The sequence below is a fragment of the Phoxinus phoxinus genome (genome assembly GCF_949152265.1).
Source record: "Phoxinus phoxinus genome assembly, chromosome: 4".
NCBI lineage: Eukaryota > Metazoa > Chordata > Actinopteri > Cypriniformes > Leuciscidae > Phoxinus > Phoxinus phoxinus.
In genome coordinates, this window is record NC_136879.1 from 9,755,035 (window position 1) to 9,777,416 (window position 22,382).

General features: G+C 39.4%; 1 long non-coding RNA gene across 1 annotated transcript; it reads left to right on the forward strand.

The window, feature by feature from the left end:
• Positions 1–1,685: 1,685 nt before the first annotated feature.
• LOC306997631 lies at positions 1,686–6,451 on the forward strand. The gene is made up of 3 exons (XR_013797411.1): positions 1,686–1,803; positions 4,940–5,031; positions 5,965–6,451. It is a non-coding gene; the product is annotated as an uncharacterized lncRNA (long non-coding RNA).
• Positions 6,452–22,382: the final 15,931 nt, after the last annotated feature.

The window sequence follows — 22,382 nt, forward strand, 5'->3', positions numbered from 1 at the left end:
ACAAGGTATTAAATGTTAATATTGTTCATGTTACTACCGGATCACTCACCACCGATGCAACGTAAACTTCCGTATGCCAGAGAGAGAAAAGAAAAAAAAGAAAATTCCATCCTCCTCCATTGCAATAGTACAAAACAACAAGTCTCTAAATGGTCCGTATGCTATTTTGACCCTTAAATAGTCTTATTTTAATTAGCTTAAGTCTGCTTAGAATGTCAAGATCGTTCCATTTTAGTCCACAGGCCAGTTATCCACGACTCTAGTCAAGTGGGCCTCAGCGTCCTCAGGTGATTCAAAAGTTTTGGTCTCGCCTTCTTTTGGCGGTGACGATAAGTGTAGATGGGAACCGAAATCCGTACTTGATGCCAAGATTCTTACATTTCTTCTTAACTTCGCCAAAACAATATCTCTGTTTCAACACGTCCGCCGTCAGATCTGGAAAAATGTGCACCTTTTTTCCTTTATACTCCAAAGATTTCTCTCTGGCCAGCTTCATTATTAACTCCTTCGCTTGGAAATGATGTATCCTGATGACAAACGCTCTTGGACGGTCGTCCCTCGGTCTGCGCAGCGCCCTGTGTGCCCGGTCAATCACGATAGGCTTGGTGAAATTTTCCACTCCCAGCAATTTTGGAAGTAACTGCGCCATAAATTCAGTAGGTCTGCCGTTTTCTTCCCTCTCTGCAACTCCTACCAGCCGAATATTATTGCGTCTGGAGCGAGATTCAAGATCATTACATTTATCCCTGAGTTTCTTACATTCTTCCACAAGCTCCACACACTGCTTTTCCACGCTAGTGAGGCGAGTTTCCTGATTCGTAGTAGCCTCTTCAATTGTCGTGACTCTTTCTGCGATATCTGTCAGTGTAACTCGTATTTGATTAACTGATTGCGTGAACGTGTCGAATCTTTGGCTAAAGGAAACATTTAAAGCTGTTATCGCATCCATGATGTCTTGATTACTAGGAGGGGTTGCACCTGAAGTAGCGCCAATTCGCCTCGGCTCCGTAGCATTTCCCGCGGCCTTGCCCTGGTCATCGGTCTCTTAATTTTGTTTGTCGTTTTTTTCCGGAAGTTTTGGCATTGCTGTGGGTTCTAGTTGATTGCTGACTCAATATTGAACAAGTTAAGGGTTAAATGTCTAATTACATATATTGTTCGTTAAATTATTGGAGGATTCGCGGAGCTCTAGTCACGAGCGACTTTCTCCATGCAAACCGGAACCGGAAGTCAGCTTAATATCTTTGATATCTACAAGCAGTTGGAGATTCTAATTTGTTTCCATATGAGTGTTACTCTAAAAAGTATTACTAGTGTTACTAGTAAAAAAAAAGTTAGTGTAGTTTAAAATATTATGATATTATGATTATGATAAATGATTCAAAATACATGCCCTGAATGACACCTGCAAATTATTAATTTTTCATTTACATAACTGCATAACCACAGTCAATGAATTATAAAGGTAAATTTAGTTGTAAGCGTACTTCATGTCAGTAAGATCAGTACATTTATTTACAATTGTTAAAAAATTTATTCTGAAATGAACATTTCTTGCATTCTTTTACAGATATTCCACTCACGATTCAAGCTAATGCAAGGTAAGTTGGCAATACTTTATTACAGCACACCTCACAGATAGAGATAGCAATAAGTATGCATTCACATGTGCATCATTTGTTTACAGTAGGTGCCAGAGCATGAGGTGGAAAAGCTGGACTTCTATACTCCAAAACTCCTGGCTTTGTTTGAGATGAAGGGTGGGGTTGCTGACATAAGAATTAGACATATTCACTCAGCCAGGTGAATGTCATTATTATTTTTTTTACAATTGTGAATTACTCATGTCAGGGCTGGAGTGGGGCCACTTTTCAGCCCGGGAGATTCAGGCCCAAGACTGGCCCACTTTTTCCATGGTGGAATTCCAAATTAGCATTTTTTTCCAAATTGGATAAATGAAGCAACAGTTCAGCTCTTACTATTGTGTAGTTTGGATTAATACCATGGTTCAACAAATAATGTAAAGGTTAAATAAAAATTCACAGAAGTTAAAAAATATTCCACTATTCCATTGATAAATTAACAAAAGCAGAAAGAAAGGAAAAAGAAAGAAAGAAAGCATTTGAAATGTATCCCACTCTTCCACAAAGAGGCATATTGAACTAATGTTTACAGTTCTGCTGCTCAGAATTAACAACAAATAATTAAGAGGTCATTTTACTGCATACACAGATCAAGCATGAGTTTTCTTATCAATATTAAATTGCATAATATTTGCAAAGTCTATGAATCGCCATGACATGTATTGAGTGATACAAAAAGGCTAATATTTTAATTAAATTTTATATTTTGCTTGTGAATAGTTTGACAACGATACAACGTTATTAGCCGAATAATTATGTTGCAGCGTTGCTATTGCTAATCATTACTAGGCCTATCTCTCTTTACCTGCTTGCCACTTGTGTTTGTCCTCTTGAAAATAAATCTGTGTCATGAATTTGCGTGGAAGTAAAGGCGGTAGTCGGATCTAAATGCAAGCAGTAGACTTTGACCCCGTTTACACGATGGGAAAACGCAGATATTTCTCTGCGTTTTGGCCTGTCATTTACACGAAAACGCCGTTTTTATCCCAGAAAACGATTATTTCTAAAAACTCCGGCCAAAGTGGAGATTTCTGAAAACGACGGTTATGTGTTGTCGTGTCAACTGGGAGAAACGGGGTTTTAGGTTCTCTCTTGTCGATTCTGAGGATTCTGATTGGCTTGCATGGCTTTATCCTTCTCCCTACACTGCCGCCCATAGGTTTGGCATAGTTATAAAGGCGCTCGACGGCGTATTTATGCGGGTTGTGTGCACGATGTTATTATTGAAAACGGAGGGGGGGAAATATTCGTTTCTCTAAATACCTGGCTATGTGTAAATGTGGCCTTTAATTACTCAGAACAGGATAAACTCAGAACAAGGAACAGGAACACTCACACGGAACGTACATACAATCACTGACCAGGAACAAGAGAGAACACAGGGTTTAAATACACAGAGGGGAACAGGGAACGAGACACAGCTGGGGCAAATGACATCAACGATAGGGACCATACAAACTAACAAGGCAACACACCTGAAACAAAGGAACTAATTAAGCAGGCATAATTGAATACATAAGCACACAGAATCAAGGAAACTGAATGAAATAAAACAAAGTCCAAACACACAGAAACATGACACACACAGAACCTGGTCATCACAGTAAGCTTGGCACATTTGGCAGCATCCTCTTCCAATGCCTTCCTTTTTTTCAAACAGGCTTTTTCAGCCCCTCCTGGCCTCTTCCTCCCATCCATCCTCCCTGACACGTACCGTTACGGTAGGGCCGGCCCAGCTATCGGTACCTGAGAAAACGTTTTGGAAAAGACCCGCTATGGACCCAACCAACTATAGGGGAGGGGAGGGGAGGGGAGGGGAGGGGAGAACTGCCTCACATGGAACAACCCATGCAGAGGCTGCACGCTGCGGTGTCCGAATGCAGAACGCGTGTAGCCTAATATTGTAACTAACGCAGAGGTGGACAGTAACAAAGTACATTTACTTGAGTACTGTACTTAAGTACACTTTTTGAGTATCTGTACTTTACTTGAGTATTATTTTTTTCAGGAAACTTTTACTTTAACTTCACTACATTTGAAAGACAAATATCGTACTTTTTACTCCACTACATTTCTGTCAAGGTCCTTGAGTAGAAAGTAGTAATGTCAGGGATGATTTGGTTGCATTTTGGTTGGAAATGAAAGTCTGGTTGACGTCAGAACTCGACTGATGTTGGTTTCTGACGTCAACCGATTTTAAACCACAATACAACGTCTGTCCAACGTTGGAGATTAACGTCAATCTGACATTGGATTCTGACATCAACATGATTTAAATTTTCAACGTTGGGTTTGGTCTTCTAAATGCGAATTTTGTCATTGTTTTGGAGCACACTAGCTTATAGATAACAAGGCTAACATATTCATACTAAAAGCCAAAAAACTGGGAACAGCCATTTGTGTGTCCGAAACCATTGTGGACGTTATTGATTGACTTATTCAATCCCACGACTGGAACTGTGTTATAGAAATAAACGTGATATTGATATGAAGGTAGGCAGGCAGAGATTCAGAGGCATAAGGTACTGTAAGTATAACATGCAACAATAATAAAACTGTAAGAGCCATAATTGGAATAATTAAAATGTAATACTAAAGGCTTAAATGTTTAAGTATAGTTTAGGTTCATGTTATTTATGTACATTCGTTGAAGACCCCTCTGTTTAAGTTGTAATGGTTTTCTCCGTTTTAGTATTGAAACTGTCTTTAGCGCCTTTAAGAATGACGTTCCCTTTAAGAATTGCGCACTTCCTCAAAGAACGAAAGAAAGACGGAGCAACACAGTTTTTGACCGGAGTTTATTTATTGATTATTTTCTGTTTGTGCAAAAGCTTTCAGTAAACAAATGAAACTTGAACGAAGACCCGAGTCAATTCTTTGCCCGAAATAACCAGAAGGATTATTGCTATTATAAAAACAATGCATTGAAATTTACTTTTATACTTAAGTACTTTTAAAAATGAGTACTTCTGTACTTTTACTTAAGTAAAAATCGGTCTTTACAACTTTTACTTGTAACGGAGTAATATTTGACCAGTAGTATCTGTACTTTTACTCAAGTAAGTGAGTTGTGTACTTTGTCCACCATGACAAATGTAAAAAAATAAAAATAAAAAAAATAATCAACCGGCCCAAAAGTGAAGCGGCCTACCGGGAATTCTCCCGGTTCTCCCGATTACCCACCCCGGGCCTGACTCATGTGATGATATTCTGCTTCCTGACTCTGTAAATATGTTGTTATGTGTAGATGTATACACATTTAATGTTCACTGCATTTTACTTCTTGTTTTTAACAGCAAGAAGGCTTGAAGATAGGCGAGATGTTGTGATCCGCTGCCTCCTGTCTTTCCTGGGAGAATCAGCTGAGGAGCTCATTGAAGACCACCAGGTAGTACAGTTCAATTAAATTCAAATTTATTTGTATAGTGCTTTTTACAGTGTACAATGTTACAAGGCAGCTTTACAAAAAACACAATGTTGGGTCATCTAACGTCTTACTGGGAGGCGGGGTCCAGACATGGATATAAAATAATTACCGGTAGTTACATTATTGTATATCCATGCATACTACATACATGGCTACATACACAGCTACATCCATTTCTATTTTTCCTTGATTTTGGATATAGACAGTAGTGGTTTGACTGATATACTGTATTTATGTATTGGATGTTCTTTTTATTCCTGCATGAGCCATTAAACCGTCTACAAGGAAATCTTCCACAATCTTTCTTTTTGCAGAATTTTCGGCATATTTGAACCCTGTCAAGCACTGATGATGATGCTGATATCCATGTTTTCGTACTGAGGAAAATTGAAAGGCTTATGCACCATTGTTACAAAACTTAAAGAACACCCAGTGATGGTCAAGAAGGCAGCACCATACATTTAAATGTCAGGTGTATGTAAACTTTTGGACAGGATTACCAGTGTAAAATGTTATTTTGTTTATATTTCTTATCTTTAATTTATATTGTCTTTAGAAACAATTCAAATGTTTCCCAAAAGACATAACAATTTACACCAATTATCATTTCCAGAGGTTTACACCCTCCTGACTCTAAATGGATGGTGCTATCTTTATTAGCATCACTAAATGTTTCTATCTATTGTAATAATTGTGTATGAGTCTCATTATTGTGTTCAATCTAAAAGTATAACTTAACATCATACAGTTACTGCTGAAGAAACTGCATATTGGGTTTAAATATGCAGAAAATGCTAAAGATACTAGTGGACAGTTTGTCTCAGAACTGGAACCCATTGAGGAAAATTGAAAAATTGATACTCTACAGTATTTTAACCACTTTGCACTGATTAGTGTATTTCACAGGATATCAGCAGAGACATCATTAAGGATACCTTCTCCAGTCATGTCATGAAAATCATCATACTGAGCAGATCTGTAGCAGAGGAAGATGCCAGTATGTCTGATGTCATCATTGTCATCGAGCAAACTGAGGTGCTGCTGGGATGTAAAAATCTCACAAATGCATGTCTTTCACTCATGGGCTGCATTTACTCCCTAAACTTAAGCTATCCCCCAAAGCTGAGAAACACATTCGAAGTGTTTCAGAAAATGTTTCTTGGGCTAGATGCTTTAAAATTTTCTCCAAAGGTTAACTCTTTGCATAGAAAGATAATGTAATCTGCTAGTTGGGCACTACTTGCACTTATTGTACTTTTTACTTTGTACTTAACGTTTTATTTTATTTATTTTTTTGCAAGAAAGGTTGTTCAGAAAACAACTTCAACTACAGTACTGTTTAACATAACAATTCTTCTTCTGCAACTGAGGTTGTTGTAAAATGTTTATGTTTAAATGTTTATGCATTTTAATGCACTGTGTAATGCACTGTGTGGTTGTTTTATAAATGTTTACTGGAGTAAAATGCACTATAGTGCACCATTTACCAGAACCATCAAACTGATGGAGTTTTACTATTTGTTTTATTTAATCTTCCCATCTTTAAGGAATATCATTGAAATAAAAGTATTCAAGTAAAATGTATGTCAGTGTTATTTTATTGAACACTATTTAAATACATAAACAACATCAAGTAATTTTAAAATAATATTTAAAGTAAAGGTTACTCAAAATTTTGAATAAGATAACTAGGTAAAGATAACTATCTTGAATAAGATAACTAGATAATAAGATAACTTGTGTAAAAAAACATTTATAAGCATTTCTTAAAGGAGTCATGACCTGTAATTTTCACTTTTCCACGAGAATCAATGTATGTTATGATTGCCTAACGATTATACACTGGCCGGGAAGCTGATATTTAAAAGTGAAGCGTTTGTTTACCCCTGGGTTCGTAAACCAGCCCACGCGCACTCAAATACGAGATTTTAATTTCTGCCCCGACTTGACGTCAAGACGGGGCAGGATATTCCATATATGGACACCGCAGATCTATGCTGCAGGAAGCCCGCCCTGCCCCTCTCCCCCTCATATTCAGTCGCGAAACATGCAGAAACGTAGTACACATGTGAGTTGCTCTGTTGTTGACTGCCAGAATCAACATGTAACTTAAATGTGTTTTCTCTCCCAAGAACGGACCAAGCTGTCAGGGACCAGTGGATTAAATTCATTTTTAATGACGCGGTTCCTACAACCCTTCCCACTGGCTTAACGTTAGGTGTCTGTGCTAATCATTTTACGCCGGAATCGTTCACAAATTTGAATGTCTAAAAAAACACAACGTGAAACAAGGCAAAATAACACAGTCTCACCCCAAAACGTCACATACTGACGGGTCTTGACCATACGTCAACATACGACGAAAAGGGTACCCCTATAACAACGTCCATGTGTGACGATTCGGGTATTGTTGGGTTTAGGTATGCGTTAGGGTACCGCTAGGAGGCGCTGCTGGTGCGCTTATGTCTGCGTCTCATATTGACGTTATAGGGGAACCCTTTTCGTCGTATGTTGACGTATGGTCAAGACCCGTCAGTATATGACGTTTTTGGGTTAAGACCGGGTTGGGCAAAAACACCACATGCCCACATAGCAAACGGACTTGGCCCAAATGTGGCCTCATTATGGCACTGCTGGCGTGTTGCCGGCAATGGCATGCATCATGTCAGCCAACTGTGGGCCAAGTGTGGCAGTGATGGCACGGATGGGAGGTATGTGGCCCAGATCCATGTCAGCCAACTGTGGGCCAAGTGTGGCAGTGATGGCACTGTATGAATGACGGCAAACCAAATTTGGGCCGATTGTGGATTGAAGGTGTGTGGCCCAGATCAATGTCAGCCATCTGTTAGATGGGCCAGGTGTGGTAATGATGGCACTGCAATGACAGCAGACAAGCTTATTGTGCATGTGTGGCCCAGATCAATGTAGCAATTATGGGCCATACACTGCAAAAAATACTTTCTTAATTAGTATTTTTGTTTTGTTTCCAGTTTGTTTCCAAATATCTAAAAATGTTAAAATCAAGAAGAATTTACTAGAGAAGTAAAATGACATAAGAAATTCTATTTTGTTTTAAGATAAAAAGAAAGTAATTTAAGTAATTTTTTGCTTAAAACAAGCAAAATTATCTGCCAATGGGGTAAGAAAAAAGTTATTGGTTTCCATTTGAATTAACATTTTTTTTTCTTACCCCATTGGCAGATAATTTTGCTTGTTTTAAGCAAAAAATTACTTAAATTACTTTCTTTTTATCTTAAAATAAAATAGAATTTCTTATGTCATTTTACTTCTCTAGTAAATGCTTCTTGATTTTTAGATATTTGGACAGTTGGAAACAAAACAAAAATACTAAGTAAGAAAAGCATTTTTTGCAGTGTATACTTGTGTACTGGATAATTACTGCTACTATATTTTCAAGGCAAGATTATCCTCCCCGTTCTGAATAGATGTAAATATTTGATTAATTAATAATAATTATAATAACTAGCTAATAATCGAGTCAGTGTAAAAAAATATGAATAATGAATATAGTATTTTGTTTTCAGCAATGTTCACAAAACGTAATAATCATAAATTTTTACAATAGGCCTATGTACATTTTCCTTACATGATAATTTAGTTTAAAAATAATTATTTTAATTTGTTTTTATAGTAATAAAAATCCACATACAAAAGTCTACGTTTTCCATATTTTAATCATCATAATCATGTTTTAAACTTACTAAATATCTCTTTTTTTTCCTTCTAAATAACAGTTTATTTAAAAATATACAGCTTCATTCCATTCAGGCGCGATCTCCATGGTAACAGCAGCTTTTCTGGTTGGTGAATGAGGTTCACGTGATGCGTCGGTTGAAATTTCTCCCGCTGAAGTTTGAAGAAGAAGTCTCAGTCAACCGCTGTTCAGTGTTCAGGTAAGTGAAGTTCACTCTCTCTCTCTAGGCCTAACGTTAGCAGCTACTTGATTTCAAACTCGGATGCCACTTTGTTCTTTATTGAAGTTAACTTTTGTCTTTAGCTGATTCACTGCCCCTGAATGCCAATACAGACGCGAACCGGGTGCAATAACGTTAGACCGGCCCGCGGAATGTCCGAAGCGGCGCAGAGTGCATATTACCGGTTTTAAAATTGGCATTTGTCAGAGTGATCGGCCGGTCACCGATCACGTGAAAACCGGTTGATTCTTCCGATCACCAGCCGATCAATCGGTGCATTTGTTCATGTTAGTTCACTGTGTTAACTCATGTAAACAAGATTAGTAAATGTTGAAATTAACACGAAAAAAGATGAATAAATGCTGTATAAGTACAGTGTAAAACATTTTTTGTATGCCCAGTACTTCAATTTCTACAACTGTTTAAAACTATCATAATAGACTTTGTACATGTTAATTTGTGCATACTTTGCAAATAAATAATGCTACTAATACATGCATTTGGTATTTGTAGGAGGTCGTTGGTAGTTTAAAATGACCAATGCAATAAGTAGGCTAAGCAACTGTTTAAGATTATTAAATGCACTTTTTTTAAGGGAAAATAAGATTTTATGCTTTGAATGCGTTAGATTATCAGTACTTGAACAGTTCATTGGTTACTGTTTACACCACAGTTTCCATATATACACATTTTTAAGTTTTTTTCTGACAAGCCAGTTAGTCAATCAATAGTGCCACATAAGCAATCATTTCCTGTATAAAATGTAACCAAAGCAACCTTATTTTAATTTGTTACCTAAATTTATGTACAGTAGGTGGATGAATGTTTCTATATGTATCTGTTAATTTTGTATTATTAGGGGCCAAGCACTGAAGGTGCGGGCACCTATTGTATCTGTTCCCGTACCAAAAATAATTCTTCTTCTTCTTCCGCTCTGGGAGTCTATGGCAGCCCATAGAACCGATCGCGGGAAAGTTGTAATGGTTTGACATTCGGATAGAGGACAGTCCCAACATTAAATACACCAATTTTGGTGTGTCTAAGTCATTCCCTCTAGCGCCACCAACTGTCCAAAGTTTCACTCATGTTTATTCTAATAACTTTTGAACCACAAGGGCTAGAAACAAAATTCTTTTTTCCTCTGATTCCTGACCTCGTGACGATTCGATTGCACCCAATGCTGTCATTTTGCGCCATGAAAAGTTTTCCGCCATTTTGAATTTTCCGAAAAAGCTACTTTTTCGAACTCCTCCTAGGCCGTTGCTCCAATTTCCATGAAAATTGAATCAGATCATCTACAGACCATGCCGACAAAAAGTTATGGAATTCAAGTTGATTCGCTTAGCAATTTTCGAAAAAACCCACAAACAAATTTTACGTAGCGCTTGCGAAAACAGACGTAAGGCTGTATCTCCGCAACGCTTTGTTGGATTCAGACCAAATTTGCCACATGTCATCACAAGCATGACTTGAGGCTACATGCTGCGTTTCGGCGCAGCGCCACCTACTGGTCCGGAGATATGAAAAATGGCTATTTTTGCTTATAACTTCTGAACAGTTTGCCCAAAAATCATCAAATTGGTCTCGTTAGATTCAGGCCAACATGCTGAGTCGACTGATATCCAATTTTACCATGTCGGCCATTTTGGCTGTCGGCCATTTTGAATTTTGTGCTAAAATGCTGTATTTTAAGAACGCATGAATGGATTGTTACGAAACATGGTATGGGTCATCAGCACGATGCCCTGAAGGAGCGTGAGAAGTTTCGAAACAGCGCCACCTTGTGGTCAAAAGTTATAACAACATTTCCAAAAAGGCTAATAACCTTTGAATACATCTGCCTATTGAAATGCCACTGGTCTCAATAGATTCGCTGGGTCACGCTGAGAACATAGATACCAAGTTTGCCATATTTGGCCGAACTTCCTGTCCGCCATCTTGATTTTCAGTCAAAACCTACTTTGTCGAACTCCTCCTAGACCGTTTGTCCGATTTTCACCAAAATCGAATCGTATCATCTCCACACTGTACCGACAAAAAGTTATGGAATTCGTGTTGATTCGTCAAACCGTTCTCAAATACCGCGCAAACAAATTTTACGTTGTGCTACAGCTACAGATTTAGTGCAAAAGTACTACATCGCCCATAACTCCTAGAGTCCGTTTGTCCTAGACTCAAGTGTCTCACACCACTGTGATCCCTGGCTCAAGGCGGACAAAATGGCTATCTCCAATTTCGATTTAGGCCAGAAAAATTTTCTGCTATGTCGAATTTTGTCCGAAACCTACTTTTGCAAACTAGTCCTAGGTTTTTCACCAGATCGGAACCAAACCAGTCTAGGACATTTCTCTGGACTCTCTAGATCAATAAATATCGAAAAAAAAGTTGAACTTTTGCATTTGGGTGGCTGTAACAGGGTCATTTAGAAAAGGGGCGTGGCAAAATACACTAAAAAGCCTATAAATCCCATATGAAAATTCAGAACTTCACCAAAATTGATGAGCATATGTGTCAGAACATGGTGAGGAAGCATGCAGAGTTTCATGGAGATCGGACCATAGGTGGCGCTGTAACTGGCAAAAAGCCTTCAATCTTATTAGGGGTTCAAGCATGAAATGCTGAAACCCTATTGTAATTAAGGATTCGTAAAACGCATCGTGCAGGCCAAACCGTAAGGCCTAGAGACGTGAAACCTGGCCAGATGGTAGGCCTCAATTTGGGGACAACCTATCAGAGTATGACCCCGAATGGCCCATAGGTGGCGCTACAGCAACCAAAAGTTCAAAATTGATCATAGCTCTTAGACCGTTTGTCCCAGGATCAAGTGCCCCAAATCGTTGGAATCCTTGGCTCAAGGCGGACAAAATGGCCATCTCCGATTTCGATTTAGGCCAGAAAAAATTTCTGCTATGTCGAATTTTGTCCAAAACCTACTTTTGCGAACTAGTCCCTGATTTTTCGCCCGACCGGAGCCAAACCAGTCTAGGACATTTCTCTGGACTCTCTCGATCAATAGTTTTTGAAAAAAAGTAGAATTTTTGCATTTGGTTGGCTATAACAGGGTCATTTGGAAAATGGGCGGGGCAAAATACAGTCAAAAGCCTATAAATCCTAAACAAAAACTCAGAACATCACGAAAATCGCTGAGCATATGTGTCATGACATGGTGAACAAGCGTGCCGAGTTTCATGCAGATCGGACCATAGGTGGCACTATAAATGGCAAAAAGGTTCCCTTATTATTAGGGGCCAAGCACTGAAGGTGCGGGCACCTATTGTATCTGTTCCCGTACCAAAAATAATTATTCTTCTTCTTCCGCTCTGGGAGTCTATGGCAGCCCATAGAACCGATCGCGGGAAAGTTGTAATGGTTTGACATTCGGATAGAGGACAGTCCCAACATTAAATACACCAATTTTGGTGTGTCTAAGTCATTCCCTCTAGCGCCACCAACTGTCCAAAGTTTCACTCATGTTTATTCTAATAACTTTTGAACCACAAGGGCTAGAAACAAAATTCTTTTTTCCTCTGATTCCTGACCTCGTGACGATTCGATTGCACCCAATGACGTCATTTTGCGCCATGAAAAGTTTTCCGCCATTTTGAATTTTCCGAAAAAGCTACTTTTTCGAACTCCTCCTAGGCCGTTGCTCCAATTTCCATGAAAATTGAATCAGATCATCTACAGACCATGCCGACAAAAAGTTATGGAATTCAAGTTGATTCGAATTACCGTTCTCGAATACCGCGCAAATAAATTTTACGTAGCGCTTGCAAAAACAGACGTAAGGCCGTATCTCCACAACGCTTTATCGGATTCAGACCAAATTTGGTACATGTCATCACAAGCATGACCTGAGGCTACATGCTGCGTTTCGGCGCAGCGCCACCTACTGGTCCGGAGATATGAAGAATTTATATTTTTGCTTATAACTTCTGAACGGTTTGTCCAAAAATCACAAAAGTGGTCTCGTTAGATTCAGGGCATCGTGCTGAGTCGACTGATATCCAATTTTCCCATATCGGCCATTTTGGCTGTCGGCCATTTTGAATTATGTGCTAAAATGCTGTATTTTATGAACGCATGAACGTATCGTTACGAAACTCAGTATGGGTCATCAGTACAACGCCCTAAAAGTACTCAAAAATTTATGAGACAGCGCCACCTTTTGGTCAAAAGTTATAATGAAATTTCCAAAAATGCTAATAACTTTTGAATAAATTTGCCTATAGTAATGACACTGATCTCAATAGATTCCTTGGGTTATGCTGAAAACATAGATACCAATTTTGCCATAGTCAGCCAAACTTCCTGTCCGCCATCTTTATTTTCTTTTAAAACCTACTTTTTCAAACTCCTCCTAGACCGAACGTCCGATTTTCACCAAAATTGGATCGTGTCATCTCCAGACCGTGCCGAGTAAAAGTTATGGATTTCGTGTCGATAGACAAAACCGTTTTCGTATACCGCAGTGGCAAAGTTGAGGCATGATGCCAAAATGACTATTCAGGCTTTATATCTGCAATGCCTTGACATATTGACACCAAACTTTGTATGTGTCATTGTCACTTCACTCTGACCACATCACATCAGTTTCGTAACTGCGCCACCTATTGGTCGAAAGTGATAATCATATTTTTAGTTATTGTATGTGATTTTTCAACCATTTTGCCAAAATTCATCTTCAAATGTCTTTAATTGCTCTTTGCTGCAGTGGGTCTCACACTCCCAGCCACTTTGGCATGTCTTGTCGTCTTGCTTGCGCTTGGCCCCGGTGATTGCTGCTTGCAGCTATATTTCATTTTGTATTTTGTCTTTTAGCTGCTGTGAGAAAAAACCGCCTGACGCAACACGCCACCGATCAGGAGATTGAAGCAACGATTCAAAGATGGCTTCAGCTTGCTCCTGATCGCGATGGAGGAAGAAGAGAGCGATTGAGGAGGAAAGAGGGGCTGCAGAACTCTACTTTAGTTCCTCCTAAATAGGATCACCTTTTCCCACTTATAGTATATAAATAATATAATATAATAATAATAATTATGTAAATTATATTATAATGTTAAAATATGAGTGCTAGATTCATTTTAGATTCATTTAATTAGCTCAGGCAACACCGTTTAACTTTCTCCCACTTATTATATTATGTAAATAATGTAATGTATAATAATAATAATTATGGAAATTATACTGTAATGTTCAAATATCAGTGCTAGATCAATTTTTGATTAATTTAGTTAGATAGCTTAGGCAACACAGTTGCACATCTCTAGCTGTCTTTTTTTTTTTGTAGCTTGTGCATTACAGTCTTCACACTGTTATACCGTTCTATGTGTAATAAAAACATTTTTTGGCTTATGTTATTGTTTAATAAAATTTAAATTGAATTGAATTGAATTTTTCTGTGACTTTTTGTTCACATGGTTTGAGTAAGATAAGGCTGGGATATGGCTCAGTTTTGGGGTTTCTGGTTAAAGGGTGGTGTTGATTTGGTTAACTTGTGGCTGAGAATTGGTACTAATAATAAAACCTGTTTTGGCCCAATTCAGGGCCAGTTAATGGTGATTATCTGGCTGAGATTCGGGCCAGTTATGGCCCATGTGTGACCCTTGTCTTTAACCCAGTTCTGGGCCAGTTCAGGGCCGTCATTCTTTGCGGTACTTGGGCCAAGGGAAAAGTGATTGTCTGGCCCGGAGCTGGGCCAGAAAACATTTGCTATGTGGGTGATAGCAAACGTTGATCTCAATAACCACTGTAAGCTGATAAAAAAAAGTAGACTACATCTCCGTTAATGTAATCTACATTAAATAAAAGGTATAATGTATGTCTCAGTCAAAATTATTGTCTTTACCATTCAGAGACATCTTGATGTAGACGTCCTTCCATCGACTCTACATCTTCCCTTTACAGCTCCGGTTCAGAGTCTGGCTCGTGCATATACGGTTGAATTCCGTAGGTCGCGGCCAGGTCGGGTTCATTCACAACTTGCGCCATGATGTCATTTTGGAATGATATGCTGAAGTTACCTGCGGTGTCAACCCCCCTCCTTCCTGCCACCAATCAAAGCGCCCCTCATTTGCATTATTAAAATGACCGTCCACGAAATATCGTCGCATCAGATCTCGCGAGACAATAATGCCTTCAGAAATGAGGGTCAGAGGAGCTCTATGTTTATTTTTTTTCCACTTTTCTTTTTTAGAAGGGCCTGAAAGACTATAATAGAGCGTGGGTATCCAAGGTAATACTAGGTTATGACTCCTTTAAGTAAAATATATAAACAAACAGTCAATACAATTTACTAGGAAATTCCAAGTAAACTTTACTTGAGATTTTCTAATTAAAGCTACAGTTCCTTGTGTTTAGTTTTTACTTGGGAATTCTATTGAAATTACTCACATTTTCTAAGTGAAAAAACTTTCTTAACTTTTTTTAAGTAAATCCTACTCCAAATTTTTTTCAGTGTGAGTGTATTAATAATTTTGTATTTGAGTTAGTAGGTGGAGTTAGGGGGTTTTCCCTGATTTGCGGAATGAGTGACGTCATGGGAATTCCTGCACTTAAGCCGGCCTGGTGTTGAGGGCGCGGTCTCTCTCTCCGCTTCTCTTGCTCCTCATTCTTCGCCTCCGTTCCTGATTGTTGTCAGCTGGGGTGGTTCGCCTGATGGCGAAAACGCTCATCATCTCGTGTTGCGTCTCCATGCTGAAGACTTTGATGATTGTGATCTGAGTTTACTTTATTATTTAAAGCCAGGTAGAGGTTATTTTAGAGGCAAGTTGAGCTATTGAATATTAACAGAGCAGATCTGATGAAAATTGCTGCTCATTTTAAGGTCAGTTTTCGTAAGACTTCAACTAAACGTGAACTTCAGATGTTGCTTGTTGATTCATTGCATGAATAGGGCGTTTTTGGTGAGGAGGAAAAGATGACGGATTATCCTGAATTAGTTGAGGGTAGTTCCGAGGATCTTGCGATGCAGATTAAGAAATTGGAGCTGCAAGCTATTGAGCACGACAGAGTTTTGTTGAAGGAGAGAGAAGAATGGGAGCGTGAGAAAGAGAGACGAAGTGATCGTGAGAGACATGAACTTGAACTGAAAAGGCTTGAAATGGAACAAGCGTGCCACCTAAAAGAAATGGAGTTGAAATCTCGCTAAAGGGGTGTGTTTGATGCTTCTGATTTCGACGTGAGTCGTAATATTCGTATGTTTCCTCCTTTCCGAGAGTAGGAGGTAGATACGTTTTTTGCTCTTTTTGAATGCGTTGCTGTCAATATGAAATGGCCGCAAACATTTTGGTCCATGTTGTTGCAGTGTGTTTTTGTGGGTAAAGCCCAGGAAGCTTTTTCCTTTTTATCAATCGAAGAGTCTCTTGATTATGATTGAGTGAAGGCATCTGTTCTCAGAGTGTATGAATTGGTTCCCGAGGCTTATCGTCAAAAATTTCGTAATCTATGGAAAATTGATGAGGCTATTGATTGAGTTCGCTCGGGGGAAAGAGTCACTGTTTGATCGTTGGTGTGCTTCCATGAAAGTGGAAACGTTTGAAGAGCTCCGTGAATTGATTATTTTAGAGGAATTTAAAAACTGCTTACCAGAACGCATTGTAACTTATCTAAATGAGCAAAAAGTTTCAAAATGTTCTTCTGCAGCTATATTGGCTGATGAATATGTGCTTACACACAAGAACGTGTTTCAAAGTGGCGTTGACAAAGTGGCGGTGAGTTCTGATAAGTCTGTGTTCTCACCCGTTTGTTTCTATTGTAAGAAACGTGGACACATTATTTCTGAGTGCAATGTGCTTAAAAAGAAAAAAAGTGTTCCTAAACCTGTAGTTTTATTGATGACGTCCTCGCCACAGGTGGAAGGACTGGAGTCGTTGGCTTTGGAAGCTGACATGTGTGAAGATGAGGGGTATGTGCCGTTTATGATGGACGGATTTGCATCTTTGGCAGGTAATGCTAGTTTACGCAAACCAATCAAGATACTTAGTGATACAGGTGCTGCTCAGAGTTTTATTCTGGAAGGAATATTGCCGTTGTCTGATGAGAGCTTTACTGGTTCAAGCGTCTTGGTGCAGGGTTTCGAAATGGGCTTCGTGAAGGTACCTTTACATGAGGTTGAAATTGAGTCTTCCCTTGTTGTTGGCCGTGTTGTGGTTGGAGTGCGACCGTGTCTTCCCGTTCGAGATGTTACATTTATTTTAGGGAATGACTTAGCGGGAGGAAAGGTTTTTGCTTGCCCCGAGGTAACTGGTGTTCCTCTTCTCTGTCCTACAACTGATGTATTAGCTCAGAAATATCCTTAGATTTTTCCCTCATGTGCTGTTTCTCGCGCTATGACTCAGAGACCAAAATATAAAAGCCTTAGTGAATCAGAAAGTGAGTGTAAGTTTGATCTGAGTGATACGTTCCTTTCTAATTCTGATCCTTGTGAAGTCAAGTGTTCAGACCTTGTTGACTGTTCAGATCTTGCGGTTAATAAATTTGTTGAACATTTTATGGGGCCTAATAAATTGTCTTTGTCTCGCGAGCAGCTTATTGTTGAACAGAGGAAAGATGATAAATTGTTGTCCCTCTTTGAAGCTGTTGTTCCTGTCGAGCAACTCGACCATGTATCGCAAGGTTACTTTGTGGAAGATGGGGTGTTGCTGAGGAAGTGGAGACCACCTACTGCATCTGCTGTTGATGAGTGGCAAATCGTTAGGCAGATAATAGTTTCCTCCTCGAATCGCTCCGAAATTGAGTCTTGCGCATAATAGTTAATTTGCTGGTCACTTAGGAGTGAACAAAACGTACGATCGCATACTTCAAATTTTTTTTTTGAAAACTGATGTTGCAAGTTAGTGCCGAAGTTGTCACGTGTGTCAAATGACGGGAAAACCGAACCAGAATATTTCACCTACTTCGCTACATCCAATTCCAGCTATCGGTGAACCATTTGAGCGTGTGATGTAGTGATTTTTGCGGGGTTTACTTGTATCGACATCGGCCGATACGCGGCTGCTGCATTCGCCGATAGTTTTTTCCCGGCATTATTTACAGACAGCTCTGTGTTGCCGGAGACACTGCAGTTCACGTGCTGCCCATTCACTGCCCCTCCCCCACTAGCAGAGTGCTGAAAGCCTGCTCAGTTAAAAGATGCTTTGAAAGTTTCAAACTTACCAGTTTGACTTAGCTGAAATATTGCCATACACTTTGAAAGTGGAAACACGTTGCTCTATATGTGCGTGCAACTATAGCTAAGAAAGTTTGTGGGTCAAAATGGAAAACACGAATGCCTTGTCTATAAAACTACTTGCCATTGTATTTAGGGTGCTGCAAATAGCTAAGTTGTAGGCTATCCGTATACTTATGGCAACTGTTAAGGATTCAAGGTTCTCTAAGCGATCCTGGGTGACGTCACTTCTTGTTGACGTTCGAACTATTGTCAAACAAAACGGAGGCTAGCTAGACCCTCCCTCCTCCTCATCCGCGCACTAACCCCCCAAACCCCACCCCCACCCCTTCTTGTCGGTTATTGGCTGGAACACTGTTTGTTATGTTGTGGTGCGGGTTAGTCCAGTTTGTTTTTGTTGCTGTTTGTGGAGCCTGGGGTGTCTACAGAGACCACGTTTTTTTAGAGTGTGTTCAGGAGACAGGCAGCTAGTGGATAGTGAGGAGATATTTGCTGTATGTGACAAAAAATGTTTGGCCTAAAAAATGCATGACATCGCTTAGAGCACCTTTTAAGTAATGCCGACATTGTTCCGTGATTCCGTGGTATTTGTAGGAGTTTTATTCAGCGACCACCTGGCTGAGGTTTGGACGCATGCTCATAAAAGAAGCTGCGCGCATGTGGTGCAGCGCGCTCGTTTGTCCAGGCACGCTTATGCCGTGGTGAGATGAAAATCTCAACTTTTTCGAATGCCGCAAGTGAACGCAGCTAATGTGACAAAAAACAACAGCTGATCATAGCTGGACAGGGTGGGTTTTTATTTCTCCATAAATATAGTAAAGGGCTAGAAATCAATTAATCCTTTGCTGATACTTCCTCGTCATTGTGTAGAGCGCAGTTCATGGTTGCATAGCAATGACAGACTCCACGGGAGCGCAAGCTCTTGTAGAAAGGAGAAAGTGGCGCGGCTGTTCTTTTTCTACGCAATTTTAGACGCGATATGTGAACTAAATCATAATAAACATAATCATATGTTCATCTAAATCATAATAAACTAAGAATCTACTTGGTTTTAAATCGTTTTTGTTTTGTTTAAAATGGAGATCACGATTACATATATCAGACAACTACACAGAATAACATGTTCCAGTCTATTTAAAAAAATATATATATACTCGTTTGAATCATTCATTCAAACACGTTTTTTTAATGAATCTCTTGAGTCTTCTTGAATAAATGATTAAATGAAAAAAAATAAATAATAATTAACAGTCGATTTTTGCCACTTACTGGAGTAATGTAATCAACACAATCTTTATTTGAAGAGACTCCTTTCACTTTAGCCATTTTATTGGTTATTGCTTAAAATTGGCAAGAATAAAAGAAAGACATATTTATTCTTGAAGTATTTGCCCTTCCCCCCCCCCCAAAAAAATATTGGAATCGGAAACAAGAATCGATAAGAACCGGAATTGCTAAAATTGAAAAACGATACCCAACCCTACTTAGACATGCTCATTTTATTTTATGTAGAAAAATTGAAACCATGGAAGTCTTAATTTACAAATCAAGCACTTTATTTCAATGGCTACTTTTCAGATTTATTGTTTTCTTAAATTATTTAAATGTGTTGACAGTCAGGACATTTTGTGATGACCTGATTATATCTGTCTTATAATATGTCAGCAAGCAATGCATCATCAAGGGCAAGGCTGTGTTGTAGATTGATGAAAGCCTTTTACCCTTGCACAGTTAACCATATGCAGTGCACTAATCCATATGATGCACATTGCACACATAATATGGGTGATATGAATGTAAGATGATTGTAGAAGTGACACTGATCTGTGTTTTTGTTTATTCTTTTTAAAGAAATGGCAACAAACCCAGTGTGGTGTAAGCGTGGCTATTTTGGTCCAATGAGGGTTTCCAATAGCACGGGAAGGTTTCTTGCGCATTCCGTCTTTCCAGCATCTCAAAGTAATTTGGGTTAAATGCAATACATTTCTCAAATGTATTTACTCGTTATTTCATCTGACTCCATAAATGAAAGGTTTTAATAATATCTATGCATCACTAAAAGTGAGCGAATGTTTGATTATTACTTGTTAGACTTATTAAATGAACAAGGTCAAAATCAGTTTGAATAATCAAATGTAACAATTTATTAAATCAGGTATCAGGTCAATTGTATAATCAATTCAAAGATAATCAATATAAAGCATGAATAAAAAGAACCCAACCTGAATAAATTACATGAGGCTGGAAGTCTCGGTCACTTCCAGCCATCACGGGCCAGTCTAGATACAGAAAGCGCCCCGATTCCTCTGCCGCATTCCATTAAATAGCCAAAAACCCCTTTCACATGTTAACAATGGGAATTTACATTCAGAGTTGACACCTTTTGGGGGTAGGAGACCATTTGCCTAGAGACAACCTTCCTTTGTGTGCCAGTTTCTCTAAACTTCTCAAAACCTAATTCCTTTTTGTTTAACTTAGTTGGAAATTAGACATTTGTACCACTCACTCTGAGACATTTAAAATGATACTAAACATAATAATCATTCACATTAAACCACATATATATTCTTGTGTGAGTCTTTAGGTGTGAGAGGGAGTGAGACTGTATGGGGGAGATCAGATGTTAATTTCCAGCAAGGTTCTTTGTTTCCTATACCAGTCTATCTCTCCAACCAGTTTCTCCAGCCTTACAGTGGCAGCATTTTACGTAGCCTACTCCAGGTAAGGCTCGCTGCAACATCTGCAATATATTGGTGAGCATGGGAGCTGAAAAGGCAAAGACGAAAAATACTTCAAATATGTGGAGCCACTTGAAACGTCACCACATTGAGGCCTATAATGAAGCACAAAAAGAAAAGGATGATCGAGCAGCAGCTTCTACTTCTGCAGCAAGTTCAATACAGCCTAATCTTGTGCAGATGTTCGATGCCCAAAGGAAATGGGGTAATTCTGACACCAGGTCCAAAAAAGTTGATCTTGCCATAGTTGAGATGATTGCCACAGACAATCATCCATTTACAGTTGTCTCTGGTGTTGGGTTTAAAAGGTTGGTGGCATTGCTGAAGCCCAGATACTCCCTCAAAACAGAGAAGTACTATCGCACTGACCTCTTTGAAGATGTTCACTCAAAAGTAGAAAACAAAATCAAGGAGCTGGTCACGTTAGAAAATGCAGGCCCCTATTTGGCATTTACAACGGATTGCTGGTCTGGTGACACAGAATCCTTAATGAGCCTGACCTGTCATTTCATTGACAGTGACTGGTAAAGGAAACAAATTGTCCTCAATGTCAAAGCCATGCATGGCTCTCACACAGGTGAATATATCAGTGAGGTGTTCCTCAGTCTGCTGAGGCATTGGGACATTGACACAGAGAGAGTCGTGCTTGTGCTTTGTGATAGTGGCGCCAATATGATTAAAGGGATGAGGCTCACCGAATTACCCGATCTCAGCTGCAGTGCTCACACACTTCAGCTGGTGGTAAATGACGGGATCAACAGCCAGCGAGCAGTGATGGACATTGTCGCTAAATTAAAGTCTTCTGCTACCCATTTTAACCATTCGATACTGGCCAAACAGCGTTTGAAGGACATTCAAAAAGAACTTGACCTCCCCCAGCACAGAATAATCCAGTCGGTACCAACACGCTGGAACTTCACTCTTCACATATTGGAGAGCATGCTGGAGCAGAAACGGGCACTTACTGTATATGCAGGGGAACATGGAAAGATATCAATCTTAACAGCAGATCAGTGGACTCTTGTGGGCAATTTGATTGACACACTGAGCCCGCTTAAACAGGTAACACTGGAAATGAGCAGATCAGACTCATCAATATCATGCATAATTCCCAGCATCACTGTCCTAAAAATGCTACTTGAAGTTGAGGGTGCAAAAGCTAGGGGCATCAAAACTCTCCGTGACACTATGCTGGACAGTTTAAAGGTAAGGTTCGAAAACGCAGACAAGACCAAATGCTCTGTCCTCGCAACACTGCTAGATCCTCGTTACAGGGGTCATGTCTTGGCACCAGGCACACTGAGCACTGCAAAAGACTGGATAAAGGATGAGCATGCCACTCTGTCTGAGGCTAAGAAACGGATAAGGTCTTCCTCAGAAGATCAAGGCCCGGATCTAAAACGTATAAGGGTGGAGGAAGAAGAGGAGGAAGACACTAGTCCATCTGACATGCTTGAACAGATGTATGCC